The 17597-nt window shown below is 39.4% G+C and overlaps 1 pseudogene; it reads right to left on the bottom strand.

Moving 5' to 3' along the window:
* Nucleotides 1-1094: 1094 nt before the first annotated feature.
* LOC147696808 (calmodulin pseudogene) lies at nt 1095-2100 on the bottom strand (annotated as a pseudogene).
* Between the last annotated feature and the right edge of the window lie 15497 nt (nt 2101-17597).

Here is a 17597-nt window from a genome sequence, read left to right as displayed (position 1 = left end):
GCCGTACCAGTTAGGGCAAAGGATAAAGAAATTGTCACTTACAAAGTGTTAAGTAACAGCAATCACTGTCAGCAGTAGCTCACAGTGAAATGCGGACGTGGGGCAAGTGAGTGGGCAATGGCAAAAGGCGAAAAGTGAAAGGCACTAGAACTAACTAGAAACATGCACTAATATAAAAGTCATAGGCATATTCTAATACCATTGTTGCAACTTTTCCATCCATTGAGATGACATTTTGTGTCAACTTCAGCAGTTCAGTTCCTCGTTCCCATGGCAAAACACATGACGGACACTATTCACTAAAAAATTGCATCATGCTACATTGCTGGACCAAGCTAACCTTGGTTCACAGGGAAGAACACTGCAGGGTTCATTCTATCATCTGTTAAATGTTGCATTGAGGAACAATAAACTACTCTAAAGACAGAAACATTTGCTGCAGATTTCTAGTAGAACAATAATATTCACATTCCTTAAAAGCATAAATCTTGTTAAATGCATCAATCTCAATTAAGTATTACATTAAAAATGTGGAAAACGAGAAGCCCGTTCTAATTCATTGAAACATGTAGGTTCAGTAAAAAAACATTTAGTAAACTCAGCAGATTCTAAAGTTATAACGTAAACTAAAGATGTCACGTTAAGGTCAAGCCATCCAATTCACTTGTACATGAGTCAACATGTCTTAAAGCATTTATTTATTAAAGAGAAAGAACAGAAAGAAGGAAAAAGAAATAAATCTAGTTTAGGCTTCCAGTGAAAATGTATGCCTTGTGTTTTCATCACCATTTTGTCGATGGTCTTTTATTGGAAAAGAAGACTATGATTTACAACTTGGAATGGTCATAATTGTAATATCTTGAACAGCAATGTTTAATTGGTGTGAAGATATTTAAGGTATTCCACCAGCTCCAAGTCATGTTACAGAACCCTAAAAACGAGTACCAAGATGCTCCCTTGATAGTTCATTTGAAAATTGTGTGAACGGTTAACAGGCCAACACCCATTTCACTACAGTGCGATGCAGACAATGTTAAATCAATATTCTAAACAGACATGCCATCGAAAAAAAAAATTGGAGAGCACTCTGCCAAGTACAGAATAACCTTTCAACCCTTAGGATTTCTCAAAATATGCACCCTTCAACCATTTTGCTGCATACCATTCTGAGGTGTAAACCAATTTGGAAAGCAAACCAGCTATGACAATGTATACTACAAGTTTAAATAGAATCCACCCTAGAATGTAGTGGACTTTTTTGTACAAAGGTCTGACTGTGCTCAATTGTCAAGCTGCATGCATGAAAAAACGGCAAGCCCAAACATTGTAGTTAGCAAATGGAACTTTAAGGAGTCCACAAAGTGCTTCCTTATTGATCAAGGTCGAACAAGTATTTATACTGTAAAACAGATGCTTAACTTGATCTTTTAGGAACAGGACCACCAACCATTACACGCAGATTTGTGTGGACAGTAGGTTTTCTTGACATTCAGTTTTGCTATACAGAAACAGAATGAGTAATGAACATTTTTGCAAGAGGTAAGTACAAGATTCAATTTGATTCTTCTAGAGGGAAAGAGTTGGAGAGGTGGGATCTTTACTTTGCAGTCATCATCTGTACGAATTCTTCATAATTGACCTGACCATCTCCATCAATATCTGCTTCTCTGATCATTGCGTCTACTTCTTCATCTGTTAGCTTTTCTCCTAAATTTGTCATTACATGGCGAAGTTCTGCTGCACTGATGTAACCATTGCTATCCTTGTCAAAGACTCTAAAGGCCTCACGGATTTCTTCTTGACTGTCTGTGTCTTTCATTTTCCTTGCCATCATTGTTAAGAATTCAGGAAAGTCAATGGTTCCATTGCCATCAGCATCCACCTCGTTGATCATATCCTGCAATTTCGCCTGTCGGATTTTGGCCCAGCGATCGCATGACAGTTCCAAGTTCTTTTGTTGTAATGGTACCATCACCATCCTTGTCAAATAGAGAGAAAGCTTCCTTGAATTCAGCAATCTGTTCCTCTGTGAGCTGGTCAGCCATTTTGGTTGCGAAAGGGTTGTGTAGGTTTTCGCTGAACAGATGTAACCTGGCCCTTAGAGAAGGAACCAGTCAAATCACCGACCAACGAGACTTTGTTCTGAAAAACACATGTGAGAAGCATATCTTTAACATTGGAGAAACTTGCTCGAGAACATTTCGTTTTCGTGTTTACAAAACATGAACATTACAAACTTCTGCTTTGGACGTGGTTATTTGTTTATCTTTTGGATTAATTTACTTGTCCAATATAAAATGTATAAACTGTATGAATAAGTTAACGTTTTCAGTGCACATGATAATATCAACTGGGTGGGCGGGGGAAAGTAAAGAATCTGTTGGAACCATCACGTACGGGCGCACTCACCGGGTTTGTGTGTATAGAGGCATTCTGGGGGTTGTAGGACGATAGTGTGGAGGCTATTGATAGGTTGTGACACATGAGGGAGAGAAGGTGGGGCATCAGCTAAGTAGTTAAATTAGTGGAAGAAGATGGCGTGCAGTCAAACGCCGCCATCGTGTGCACAAATGAAGCCTAACGCTACAGGTATGGAGGGGTAGTAACTTTTGGGTGAATAGCGAAAAAATGTAGATCACTGGGGTGGCATATTGGGCCCCGTTCGCAAGGTTATGGAGGGTTAAACATCACAACAAGGGAGTGTATTTAGAGGATTCTCTTTAATCTAATCACGGTGGCATTTTTGCTCCGTTTCCTGAGGGCAGTGCTTAAAACGTTTATAACCACGGGGAGATTTTAAAAGCAGCACAGTCATGTTATTGGATAATGAATTGTATTCATTTGTTGTCACTTACACAAAATGTTTACAGCAACGTTTTTTAATTTTACAGTGAACCCCTGAGGAAGGACTTTGAAAAGTTTGAAATGCATTGGGTAACATCAACATTGTATATTGAGGATATTATATGTTTGACGCGTGCCCGGAAAAAGGCCTGTTGTGGCATATCCGTGGTTTGAGAAGTGTCTTTAAAATATCAGCTAATCACGTGTGGACGTAACATTGGAAATAAAAAACTGATACAACTAAAAATATGGAGTAAAATGGATTTATTATCGGAAACAATTGAAGATAAGCAAGCAAAAAATGTGCAACTTTCAATTATCACCGCTGTGCGTCTGGATTTGGGGTGTAGTGACGCCCCATTCACTTCATCGTATAATAAATCATGTAAACAGCCAGAAAGACACTATCTAAGGCTGAACGAATCCAGAATTGACATTTGATCCAAGAAGCTAGATGGTCATATAAAGCTACTGTTTCCCAGGCCAATAGACAATGGGAGTATGACAAGTGGGCAGGTATGCTATGCGCCATCAAGGCGAAGGTCTATCCCTCCTTCTTGAACATTCTTGCCAATGGGGGTACTAATGGTCACTGCCCCATAGAAAACAATATCTCTGCAGCCGATTGGTTTGTTCATTTTTCAGTTTTGCACTCCTTTTCGGCTGTGCTGGAACTCTGCCAGAGTGACTCTGTTGGGTCTTTGAGTAGGATCCCTAATCGCAGCTGAACAGCAAATAGATCCACCTGAACAGTTTGGTGCACAGTCAAAATATCGATTCCCTAATATCGACCTACAGTAATATCGAGTTATAAATATCGAAGGTGAAGAATATCGAGGTCAAGAATATCGTTGGACAGAATATCGACCCTAAGGTAAGTAATATAGATTTTTTTTATATCGATGTAAGTAATATCGAAGTTAGTAATATTGTTATCAATTATATCGATGTCACTAATTTCAATGTTACTAATATCGATATTTGTTAGTTGTTATGCATTTTATTATGTATTTTATATGTGTGTGTTATATGTTTTAGTTAAGTATTTTATTTGTTTTAAATTATATGTGTACTATTTATTATATATTAAAAATGTTAATTGTAATTTAATTTCATGTTTTAGTACTGGAGCGGGTTTGGGGTTTATAGGGGAATAGGGTGAGAAGTAATTTAATGATATTATATTAATTATACATTTTTAGTAATTGTAAATTAATTTTAGTTAATTTTTGCGTTTAATTTCTGTAGCGGGTTGTGGGTTTATAGGGGAATTGGGTGGGAAGTAATTTAATTGTAATTAAGTAATTATTTATTTTTGATTGGTATTGATAATTATTTTATTTCAAAATAATTATTAATTGGTAATCAATTATTTTAATTGGTAATTAATTTTATTAATTGGTAATTAAGGTTTGTAATTGGTAATTCCATTTTTAATTGGCAATTAATTTTTTTAATTGGTAATTAAGGTTTGTCATTGGTAATTACAATTTTTAATTGGCAATTACATTTTTTAATTGTAATTAATTTTCTGAAATTGCTAAATAACATTTTTTTGTTAATTAATTTTTAATAATTGGAAATTAATTTTATTAATTGGTAAATAAATTTAATGTTTACCATTTTTCATTTTTAATCAATTTGTAATTATTAATATGTTTTTTGTTCAGAAAAATATTTTAGTGTTCAATATTACTTGGTTATTTATATTAATTAATTAATATTTATTGGTATTTAATGTTAATTTATTGTTAATTAATTATTTAATTGTAATTATGTTTTTAGTAATTATCAATGGGGATTTGCAAATGATGTAGTCATTTAAAAATAAATGTTTTAATTATTTTATTTACAATTATTTATAAGTATGTTATATTTAAATTCTACACTATCCAATCCTTTCCTTACTGTTGCACTCTCTGGAGTGGGAATAGTAATTTTTAACCCTACGCTATCCACCGCTTTCCCTACTGTAGCACTCTCTGGAGTTGGAATAGTAATTTATTACCATTACGCTTTCCCTACTGTTGCACTCTCTGGAGTGGGAATAGTAATTTTTATCTCTACGCTATCCAACGTTTTCCCTACTGTTGCACTCTCTGGAGTTGGAATAGTCATTTTTACCCCTAAGCTATCCAACGCTTTCCCTACGGTTGCACTCTCTGGAGTGGGAATAGTAATTTTTATCCCTACGCTATCCAACGCTCTCCCTACTGTCGCATTCTCTGGAGTGGGAATAGTAATTTTTACTCCTACGCTATCCAATGTTTTCCCTACTGTTGCACTCTCTGGAGTGGGAATAGTAATTTTTACTCCTACGCTATCCAACGCTTTCCCTACTGTTGCACTCTCTGGAGTGGGAACAGTAATTTTTACTCCTACGCTATCCAATGTTTTCCCTACTGTTGCACTCTCTGGAGTGGGAATATTAATTTTTACCCCTACGCTATCCAACGCTTTCCCCACTGTTGGACTCTCTGGAGTGGGAATAGTAATTGTTACCCCTACGCTATCCAACGCTTTCCTTATTGTTGCACTCTCTGGAGTGGGAATAATAATTTTTACCCCTACGCTATCCAACGATTTCCCTACTGTTGCACTCTCTGGAGTGGGAATAGTAATTTTTACCCCTACGCTATCCAACGGTTTCCCTACTGTTGCATTCTCTGGAGTGGGAATAGCAATTTTTACCCCTGTGCTATCCAACACTTTCCCTACTGTTGCACTCTCTGGAGTGGGAATAGTAATTTTTACCCCTACGCTATCCAACGCTTTCCCTACTGTTGCATTCTCTGGAGTGGGAATAGTAATTTTTACCCCTACGCTATCCAAAGCTTCCCCTACTGTTGCACTCTCTGGAGTTGGAATAGTAATTTTTACCCCTACGCTATTCAACGCTTTCCCTACTGTTGCACTTTTTGGAGTTGGAATAGTAATTTTTACCCCTACGCTATACAACGTTTTATATAATACATATTTAAAATATTAAAAGTATATTATTAAACATTAGTCTTTACTTTTTATTTATGTTTTTGTTCATGTTTGTAAATGTATTTGTAATTTATAATACTTTTTATTAATTTATAAATTGTTAAAATAGTTATTACAACTTATTGTTAAGTACATATAAATTATATATTTTCTGTATATGTTTAATTAATGTATTATTATTATTATTATATATGTATTATTTAATAATTTTAAACATTATTAGATATTTTTAACTATGTTGATTTTATTTACTTTATTTTACATTTATATTTTTACAGAAAAAAACGATATTTTTAACATCGATATTTTTAACATCTATATTTTATTTTCGATATTTTTGTACTTACCATGTTGTAGATAGGATGTCGATATTCTTGCCTTCGATATTTTTGCATCGATATACCTGTAGGTCGATATTTTGTAGGTCGATATTTTGTCAGTGATCCGAACAGCTCATACTAAATCAGTACACTACATACAAATCCACCTCTGAAATTAGTAACGCTATAGATTTGATACCCCAAACAAAGCTCCGGGGCTGAATAAGATCCCTGGGGATTTATTTTGTGCAGACAAGGACATCTGGTGTCTCTACTTTGTATTCTATTTCAATGCCATCCTGAGAGGGACATCTATGCCCCTTGCATGGGCAGAGGAAGAGATTATTCCGATATTCAATAAGGGCTCCAAGGCCCTTCCATCCAATTACATGCTCATCAGTCTAATTGATAGTACTCAAAAACTATTTAGCAGGATAAATATAACTAGGCTTCGGAAATGGTTAACTGGCTGAGTTATACTCCCCCCCTACAATCTGGCTTTAGGGATTGCCTCTGATGATAAACTCCTGGCCTCAAACTCACCCAAAGGGCTTCAATAGCTATTGGATCAGTTTGAGTGCTTCTGCAAACAGAGGGACCTAGAGATCAACATTGTGAAAACAAGGTTTATGGTTTTCAGTCCCTGTAAATCCACCAAAACTAATCCTTCGCCTAATGGGCAAGCACGTCCTTAAGTGACAGTTATAAGGCCATGCAAATTTAGATTTGTGTGGCTGTGCATCACTTTTCATCTGTAGAATAATGCAACTCTTGGGATACCCTGTGTCAGGTACGCATTACATTTGTGGAGCATGGACGTTCTCATGCATCCACTCATGTATTTTGACTCACATTTATTGAAGCCAGTAAACCTGGGCTTGTGCTAAATTGGTGTGCCTGCCCGAGAGAGACATAACAAGGAGAAATATGATTAATCCTCCTCTTTACTTCCTCTTTGCATTTGTGCTGCATTCTGCAGGACATATTAAAAAAGGAATACACCTCTAAGGATTGTTTTTTGTGCATGAAAGTAGTCCTTCCTGCACAAAAACAATCCTTCCCACAATGCAGGCCCCCTTAAGTCATGACACAAGCATGCCTTAGTTGGTGTTAGGCAACTAGAAGTGTGTCAGGACTGGGAGAGAGCAGAAGTGTGCCCATATCTTAGTAGAGATGATGCATTTCAGCTCTCTCTCTTTCACGCAACGCAGCACAGCAATTTCCCTTGCTGCATTGTGTTGCACAAAAGAATAGTAAATCTGGCCCCAGGTGGCTGGTTCACTCACAGATATGAAAATAGGCCTCTCTCATGCCACACCCCATGTAAGAGAATGCTGTCCTTCATCACTAGTTCTTATGTCTTCTTCAGCATGACAGACCCAAAACTTGTCCATGATGTACTTCTTTATTCTGTAATAGCCAGTTCGGAAGAGAACCGGTCAACATTGTAATGAGCGGTATTCCTTCATCTGGCTTCACCTCTCATCCTTAAAAGCTAATTTTCTGCCATCTTATGTCAAGGTCAAGATTTAATGAGCCTTTATTTGTGCAACACAGGTCAACACAGTGATTTACAAAACCACACAAAGCCTGATTTTTATGGTTTTGCATAACTTTGTAAAGAAATGCAGTGTAGGGCAGCAACTTATGTTGTATTTCATTACATGACAATACTTTTAGAAAAACGGGGGTCTAATGCAAAGCCAAGTTAATGGACTATAGAACAGGCATGACTGTTTCCAAATCAGTCAAGGATACGAAATTCCTATAAAGCCTATAGAGCAAGACATAACAGTTAACATAAACCAAGAGCTGCAAGTGACTGTTGGTGAGACTCAAAAGAGATATCTATGTGGTCAATGTATTCCCATCAAATGTCATGCGATGATCAATAATCTCGTTTGGTCATCCAGAGTCTTGGGGTGGTCTGTCTCTTGATCATTGAGACCATTTCCACACCCAATCTGTAAATATTCAATGGGTCAAGCCCACAATCACTGTGCTGACCATGAGAGCAGTAGAATCATATGGGAACTAGTGCAGTGCAAAAAAGGAAAAAAGCGGTGAATAAAATAGAGTGAAGAGACAAAAAGAGGAGGCTTTTATTTGAGATATTGTCTCTTCCCCTAACTAAAACCAAGAACAGTGCAATAAGGCAGTAACAAAGAAATAATTAACTGCCACGAGGGGCCAACATGTTTCAGCCAGTAGGGAAAGGGGTCCCACGGCTTTCTTCAGGGCCTCTGTTCTGCAAAATATTGCTACCGCAAGTGTAAATACAAAAGAAGGAACTAATAAATCATGAAAAGGATATGGATAGACATATTAGTCTGTGTTCATATTCCTCCATATCAAACGGTGTGGTTCACATCCAGAATGACCGGGGACTAGACCTCACCTCTCCTGGACCTAGCTCAGGAAGATGGAGGCCCGCTCTGTCTGTCGTTGCCCCAAAGCAAGACCTGAGACATGTCTTAGTGGTAGGCGTTCCCTGGATAGAGCATGGGCATCCCCGTGCATCCAACCATGTTTTTCACGCAGTATTAGATTTGCTAAGGTTTGTAAGCAAAGTTGCTGTGCTGCGTTGCATGAATGGGAGAGAGCTGCAAAGTGCCATATCTATTAAGATATGGCCCTCAGCTGTCTTCTCCCTGCTCTGGCGCACTTGTGGCTGCCTACCACCAATGCAGGTACCCTTGCACTCTAGTGCATCACAGGCTGGGTTGGTTCTGTGCAGGAAGGGATTTCAACAATCCAAAGAGGCATATACCTCTTTCTAAGTGTAATGCAGAATGCATCAGACGTACAAAGAGGAAGCAACAAGGAGAAATAAACATATTTGTCCACACTCGTAATGGAGTACCAATTTCACACAATTCCAGATTCACAAACCTTAGTAAATCTGGAAATACTTTAAATCGATGGGTGAATGCAGAGGTAGAGGCGCAGGATTGCCCATGCCTCACCCTTGGAACAATTACCACAAAAAGAGTTAACGGAATGCAGCAGTTTGTGCTGCGTTGTGTTACATTTCCCTACAAAACCACACATGGACACGCAAATCAGGACTTGTGTGGCTTTCTAAATCCTAAATAAGCTTTTCCTTAGCGTCGCCTTGCACGACACAAGGGTAATGAAAAGGCCTAGTAAAAACGGGCCCTAAAGTCTTGATTGTGCATGTGGGTGCAACCTGGTCGAAAAAAAATGAATATGATAATAACAGAAATAACTTCTGTAATTGTGATTTTATTTTTTTACACTGCTGCGTGAGCAGTGGGGCGACGCTCCTCCGTCTTTGCTGAGGAGCCGCCACTCGATCACTTGCTACAAAGTTGCAGCATATTCATCTGTCCAAGATCAATGCACTGAGTTCTATTAGTTTGGATAATGTCAATATTTGTAATTTACATTGCAGAGAAACGTCAACATTGTGCTGTGTGAAAAACAAATTGGCGGTATTGTGTCCTAGCTTTTTCATATTATTTGCTCCTTTGCAAGAAATCATGAGTCAGCCCCAGCGGGCAGGACTCTGTTTAAATGACATATACACTCGTGAAGGCATTCTGGCTCCGGGTAGGCACACTGCACCCTTGAGAGCTTTGTGATGACTCATCGCACCCCTGAGAGTTTTATGATGACTGACTTGTTGCACCCCTCAGAGCATTAGGATGACTCACACAGGAGCTGTTAAGCCTCTCCTTGGTTTAGTAGGCTGCTTCACAGCAGGCTTCTGCTTTTACTGCCTTGCTCTTGTTCACTGAAAACAGATGAAATGAACAGAAGATACAGATCACAACATATCATGAAAGGGAGTTTCAACAAAGTTCGATGATATGGCTTTTCTGCCAGTATTCTGGATCTCAAACAGACATGGCTGGACAGGCTTTTTAACCCACTGGGCATTTCCACGGTGGACTGGAGCCCTTTCTAGGCAGGTGTTGAAAGCACAGGTCCTCTGGTGCTAGAGTAACCCTGTAACTTTCCCCAGCCACTTCAGGTTAATTGCAGCAGGAGGCTTCAAGAGAGAGAGAGAGAGAAAGAGAGGGAAGGAGTGAAAAGGGTCAGAGAATAGGTGGATGGGAAGAGATGTATATAATCCACATTTGTAAAGCGCAAACAATCACCCGTAAGGGTCTCTAAGCGCTGAGGGCCGTTGGGAAGATTAAGCAAGCTATTGCCCAGAGTCACATGGTGCTGGACTAATCTGCTGCTGGTGCCGGAGATCGAACCATGATCCCCAGATTCCGGAGTCAGTCGCCCTGGCCGCGGCGCCACACCTCTTCTTGCATAAGGCTATTAAGGCAACAGGTTTGGTTTGAGCATTTTAGCTATGGCCGGTTCCCCAGTCCGGCCCTGCAAGCAGAGGAGAGGGCCAATGGATGCCATTCCAAAGCAGTCGAAGAACACTTTTTATAAAGACTGAAAAAGATAAGAAAGATGACCCAGTATGTCCATGTTTATATAAGAATATAATTATAATGCTTGTATTTGGCCAGCTTTTGCCCGGACATCCATGTACTGTGAGGATTGCTCCTTTTTATACCCAAGCGTTATGCATGACTTTACTGAAGCACAATCGAGATATGTACATTGTGACAATCAGTTGTGCAGCACAGCCGGCACCCACATGACAATGAGAAATGGAGGAATAGATCACAGGCCACTCTCCTGCATATTCATGATATTTATTTAAAACAAATTATTTAGCATGAACTGGGCCAAAAGACCAGTGGCGTAACAAAGTACACCGCAGTGAGGAGGGGCCTCCCGAGCTCCACGGGGCCTCTTCAGCACAGACCTCTGGCCTGAGAGCTCCTGAGTGAGTCTGGTGGGGGCCCCACCAAGTACTTTGCATGGGAGCCCCTCAAGTTTCATTAGGCCTCTTCATAGGACATTGGAGTGCTTTACATTATAATCAGGTTACATTAAACAAGGTGAGTCTTTTTTTCTAGACAAAGGGAGATCTCATGTTTTGCCCAGAATTTTGAGCCAATGCTGGGATTCAGACTGGTTCTCAGTTTCTGAGTTAGCAGTTCCAGCTGCTAGGCCACATCTATCTATCTATCTATCTATCTATCTATCTATCTATCTATCTATCTATCTATCTATCTATCTATCTATCTATCTATCTATCTATCTATCTATCTATCTATCTATCTATCTATCTATCTATCGATCTATCTATCTATCTATCTATCTATCTATCGATCTATCTATCTATCTATCTATCTATCTATCTATCTATCTATCTATCTATCTATCTATCTATCTATCTATCACCACTGTGTAGTTATGATTCAGTCTCGCTTTCCATTTAAATTGCATTTTTGATTTGTGTTTTAGGAAGTGATTGCGATGGTGGAAGGACTTCAGTCCGTCTGCAATCACTTCGGCAAATGGGACTGCCTGACATTCTGTTGGTGGTCCCAGACTAGGGATTAGGATGCGACCACCACCATGGCTGTCGCAATGGCTATATTTTACATTTCGGCTGGCTGCAGCACCCGCCGCAATGCAATAACGTCACATGTAACACTTCCCTGCACTATGTGGCAGGCACCGCGGTGCCTGCCAGATGGTGCAGGGTAATGTAGCGGGGTGCCCCCCAGTACCCACAACTTGGAGGCAGGGGCGAAGGGGGGCCTGCTACGGGCCCCAATGTCCATCCCCATCAGCCTTGTCATGGCGGGTGAACCACCATGGTAAGGGGGCGGGGAGGCACATACTTATACCTACGGCGGTGCCTGGTACCATTTTGGGGATGGGAAGGCCTCAAGGAGCCCTGCAGGTGCATGGTAGGAAAGGGCCTCATGATGGCGGTAAGCCCACCATGGACAGCCTGTCGTTGGCAGGTTCACTGTCATCATAATCAGTTCCTTAGTTAGGTAGGCTTCAGCATGGAAGGTCATAGAGTGGAGAGAGTCTAAATTTACTTCTCCTGTCCTGATTCAATCTTTTTACTTACACGAAGCGACAGATCTTTGCGACCATAATTTGAATGAAACCTCAATCAATGTCAATTCAAATCATCAACATTTAAAATACAGTTTACGTTCAGTCAATGACAAGAGTTTTAAGTTAGTTTTTTTAAAGTTTATTTTTCTTAAAAGATTACTAAGTTCTTTTTCGTTGTCTTTAAATTCATTTAGTTAGACAGAAAATCCGTTTAGAGAAATGAAGTAAATTATGGTTAGAGTAATCAATAATGCAAAATACCAGTGTGTTCCATAAAGGAATTAGTCCCTATTCTTTCCAAAGGAACATAACCTATTAGAAGCCATAAAGAGTTCCTGGAAATGAGTTGGATCAAAGGAGCATTTAACCGAATTAGAAGTAAATAATTGAACTCCCCATAAAGAGCAGTTTTTGAAACTCAGTCGAGTCTCATCTCTCCAGTCTCATATACAGCTGCAGTAGCAGACTGTAGAATGCACTCTCAATCAGTAACATGGGATAACAGACACGGCAGTAGCCGTACCAGTTAGGGCAAAGGATAAAGAAATTGTCACTTACAAAGTGTCAAGTAACAGCAATCACTGTCAGCAGTAGCTCACAGCAAAATGCGGACGTGGGGCAAGTGAGTGGGCAATGGCAAAAGGCGAAAAGTGAATGGCACTAGAACTAACTAGAAACATGCACTAATATAAAAGTCATAGGCATATTCTAATACCATTGTTGCATCTTTTCCATCCAATGAGAGGACATTTTCTGTCATCTTCAGCAGTTCAGTTCCTCATTCTCATGGCAAAACACATGACGGACACTATTCACTAGAAAATTGCATCATGCTACATTGCTGGACCAAGCTAACCTTGGTTCACAGGGAAGAACACTGCAGCGCTCATTCTATCATCTGTTAAATGTTGCACTGAGGAACAATGAACTTCACTAAAGACAGAAACATTTGCTTGCAAATTTCTAGTACAATAATAATATTCGCATTCCTTATAAGCATACATATTGTTAAATGCATCAATCTCTATTAATTATTACATTAAAAATGTGGAAAACGAGAAGCCCATTCTAGTTCATTGAAACATGTAAGTTCAGTAAAAAACATTTTGTAAACTCGGCAGATTCTAAAGTTATAAAGTAAACTAAAGATGTCACGTTGAGGTCAAGCCATCCAATTCACTTGTACATGAGTCAACATGTCTTAAAGCATTTATCTATTAAAGAGAAGGAACAGAAAAAAGGAAAAAGAAAGAAATCCAGCGTAGGCCTACCAGTGAAAATGTATGCTTTGTGTTTTCATCACCATTTTGTCTATGTGTCATTTTAAATTAATTTTCGTGTTTCATTTCGAGGCAAGGTCATTAATCAATTTTATATGCAGCTTTTCTACTTTGTCAATTCCCCATCTGATGATTGTACTAACCATCACACTAAGATCATTTCACATGTGAAATCGTTCAGGGGTACTCATCATCTGTTGAATCTTTTGACCTCTATGTGTTACTAAATTCATGTAATCGTGATTCATGATAAAATTTAGTGCCAAATCTTTTTTTAATAGTTTTCCAAATATCTTTGTCTCTTTTTGCGCAGAAAATATCTAAAGCTCAAGAATAATGTGAACAAAAACAGCAAACAAAGCCCTATTATTATTGGCATTCGTATAGCCTTTAAAATTCCTTTTTCTGCTGTGGAAAAACAATTTCTAATTGTCTGAACTCCTTTCCCAAAAACTTTCAAACTAACCAGGTGTTTTTAGTTCTTCTAGTTCAGGTTTTAAATCCAAAATGTTCTCTGTAAATCCTTCAATCTCCTTATCCTCGTCAGGAACGTACGCATAGCAATGGGTTAATTTAAGAATTTTGCAGACTGCACCCTTTTCTGCGAATAAAATGTCTAATGCAAGATGATTCTGAAGTACCATAAAGAAATAAATTCAGTGTTAACTACTAGCAAAATTCAAAAAGTGCTTGCCGCCATTTTCTCGACAGTTGTTGATAGCTTTCTAATCTTTTTTGTCATTTAATATAACACCTCCAGGTGGAATGATTACACCGAATACGTCGCCTACTAATTCAGCTCCAGTTTCAGCACTACGCTTATGTCTATGTGCAGGTTTCATTGTTAATGCGTCTAAGCATTGTATATGGTACATTTTAGGAATCAAAACACCTAAATAGCAAATACCTTCCCAATCAGCATGTAGCAGAAAATAGGCATTTTGTCCACATATAAAATAAACTCCAGGAATCGCAGATTCTACTCCCTGCAAATTTTGCCATGTTCTCCCTGTTAATTCAAAACTGTGTTCACAATTACTAATCCCTACATGTCATGTTCGTTTTAGTGTTCTTCTTCTAGAAACACAAATGACTCTTTAGGTTGACTGTCTAATCTTAGTTTTGGGTAAATCATTTTCTTGTTACATTTGTTTTCTTCTGTTTCGAAATATTTCTTAAGCCCTCACTATGTCTATCTTCAGTATGCATTATGTTCATGAATCTTTCTTATATTGCCATAGGTTTTCTCTTCCGTTTTCATCAAGCAGGTGAAATTATTTTTCTCAGCTTTAACACTATCCTTGGGTCTATAAGAAAAGAAATAATAACAAACTGTGTCTACTAATTTTACTTGCTGGTGTATTCCTGCACTAATCTAGAACATACATTTGTAGAAAAATCATCTTTCTTGTAACTAACAAATGAAGCTCTAAGTTGATCTTCATCACTAAGGTATGCATTTAGCTTAGTTAAATTACTATTTATATGTTCTACTTCTGGGGATAAATAAAATCCTATTAATACTATAGTAATCATTATTACTGTCATTATGAAAATTGAGCAAATGATATATTTACACTTGTTTCTAATGCAACATATTTCTTTCAAATCAAGCGTTGTATACCTTGAAATTCAGTAGTTCAGCAATTCAACAATTTAGTTGTTCAGTCGTTCAGCAGATTTTCAGTTAGTAGTTTTTCTTTCCTCTTTCTCAAAGCAACTTTAGTATTTGCACTTCAATTTCTAATTAGACAATCCTTAACTCTACTCTGTGTTCTTCTAGTTTTGTTATCCCCACTTGATCTTCTGTAAAGTTAGAAATTAAAATAACAAAGGACTAACAGGACAGTTCTTTTCATTAACCGGTTTTTGTTTTCTTTCATGTTCTTAACAGTTTTCAATTATTTATTTCAGTTTTTTCAACTCTTTTCTAACTTCTCAGTCAGGTTGGGTTATACAGTTCAGATCTCACATCCCACAGATCATCTAATGTGTCATTCAGTGTTTGATCCACATAGTAAACCCATTAAGGTGCTGAAAACCTTTGTCATGGCACTCTCCCTCTTCTTGATCTTCTGAGTGATTGTTTGTTTTGTTGTATGCCACTTTCATTACTTGACTTCTGGCATAGTTTCTTATTTATAGAATTATTTAGGATTATAGACAGATATGCGGGTGACTCTCCTTATTCCAGTGCTTGTTCCCTCAATTGAATCTTTCTGCATTAGTTATGGATTATCAGCATTGTCTCTGTTTTGATACCACTATCTGCTTCTGTTTTGATACCACTGTGAGTAATTTCAAGCACTTGAATCTTTCTTTCAATTTTCAAATCTTCACCTCTCTCTTCCTCTTGCCGTTCTTGCGGTGGCAGACTCACTGGTCTGGTGGTTTCTCAACTGGTGTTGCAGTCACCAATGCTCTTCGTACAGAATGAAAGATCAGACCATAACTGGTTCTTCTGGATTTCTCACCTTTCCTCAGCTAGCATTCCGAATCTAGCATTAAACCAATTCTGACTGAAACTCCTAACTATGGCATCCCTGCCATGGCTTCCCTGCCTAAATATGAGTATCCATGAAAGTACCTTGACATTGAGAAAACAAACTGTCTAGCAGTACTGGTCTCCTATCTGCTGACATCTAAATGCCATTTGCGTTTTTCTCGCAACCTGCTTTAACCCAGTTACTTTGCTCTGTCTGAAACATTTTCTTGTACTCTTTTCAATTCATCCCAGATATTGGTAACTTTCATCATCACTGTAAAAGAGGTCTCCTCATCTGACTCACATGTAAAATTTACATTAAATGCACAGGCCAACAAAGCACAATATCGTGCTACTGAATCAACATATCTATTTCCTATGACTATGAATCCATTGCCACTTTGATGTCCTGCACATTTAACCACTACAATTTCTTCCGGCAACTGTAAGGTCTCTAAAATTGTTTTTACATGGATTCAATTTCTTAATGGTGTACCTGTGGATATAAGGAACCCACATTATGACCGCAATTGGCCAAAGCCAAACTGACTATCTGTAAATATGTTTACTCTCACTTGCGCAGTTAAGCTGCATGCTCTTGCAAGGGCAATCAATTCAGCAACTTGTGCTGATGTAACTCCTTGAAGCCAGGAAGCTTCAACAACATCATTTATTGCGGACACAGCATATGCTGCTCCCAGTGTGCCTTCATTACTTCTCAACATAAAGGGGTGATATCCAGTAAGGCCAATTCTATGGGGATGGATCAATATCAAAATGCATCAGGCATGTAAACCCCAAATGGCCATCTTGGACCCGTCCCAGTCCGGATTCAGACAAAACCACAGCACTGAGACAGCCCTCATCACCGCCACAGATGACATTAGGTGCCAACTAGACAACGGCGAAACATCAGCCCTCATCCTCCTGGACCTGTCGGCCGCCTTCGACACAGTCTGCCATCGCACTCTTAAGACAAGCCTCCTAGAAGCCGGAATCCAAGAGAAGGCCCTTGACTGGACCACGTCCTTCCTCTCGGGCACAACCCAGAGCGTCCGCCTCCCACCCTTCCGATCCGAAGCCAGCGACATCATCTGCGGCGTCCCCCAGGGCTCATCCCTCAGCCCGATGCTGTTCAACATCTACATGGCCCCCTCGCACAAGTGGCCCACCAGCACGACCTCAACATCATCTCCTACGCCGACGACACCCAGCTCATCCTCTCCCTCACCATGGACCCACACACCGCCAAAACCAACCTTCACGGGGGAATGAATGCCGCCGCCGACTGAATGAGGAGCAACCGTCTGAAACTGAACTCGGACAAGACGGAGGTACTCATCCTCTGACCCACCCCTCAGCCTGGGACGACTCCTGGTGGCCAACCACACTGGGAACAGCACCAACACCCACCAACCATGCACGCAACCTAGGATTCATCCTCGACTCCTCCCTCTCATGGCTACGCAGGTCAACCCCGTCTCCTCCTCCTGCTACAACACCCTCTGCATGCTCCGCAGGATCTACAAGTGGATCCCGACCGAAACAAGAAGAACGGTGACACAGGCCCTCATCAGCAGCAGACTAAACTACGGCAATGCACTCTACGCAGAAATCCCAGCCAAACACCTACAATGACTACAACGCATCCAAAACGCCTCCACCCGACTAATCGTCAACGTCCCCTGCCGCAGCCACATCACCCCCCACCTGAGAGACCTA

This window comes from Lissotriton vulgaris, chromosome 8, assembly GCF_964263255.1.
Source record: "Lissotriton vulgaris chromosome 8, aLisVul1.2, whole genome shotgun sequence".
In the NCBI taxonomy this organism is placed as follows: domain Eukaryota; kingdom Metazoa; phylum Chordata; class Amphibia; order Caudata; family Salamandridae; genus Lissotriton; species Lissotriton vulgaris.
The sequence above is the reverse complement of the archived record's forward strand: the minus strand, read 5'-3'. Positions and strand labels throughout refer to the sequence as shown.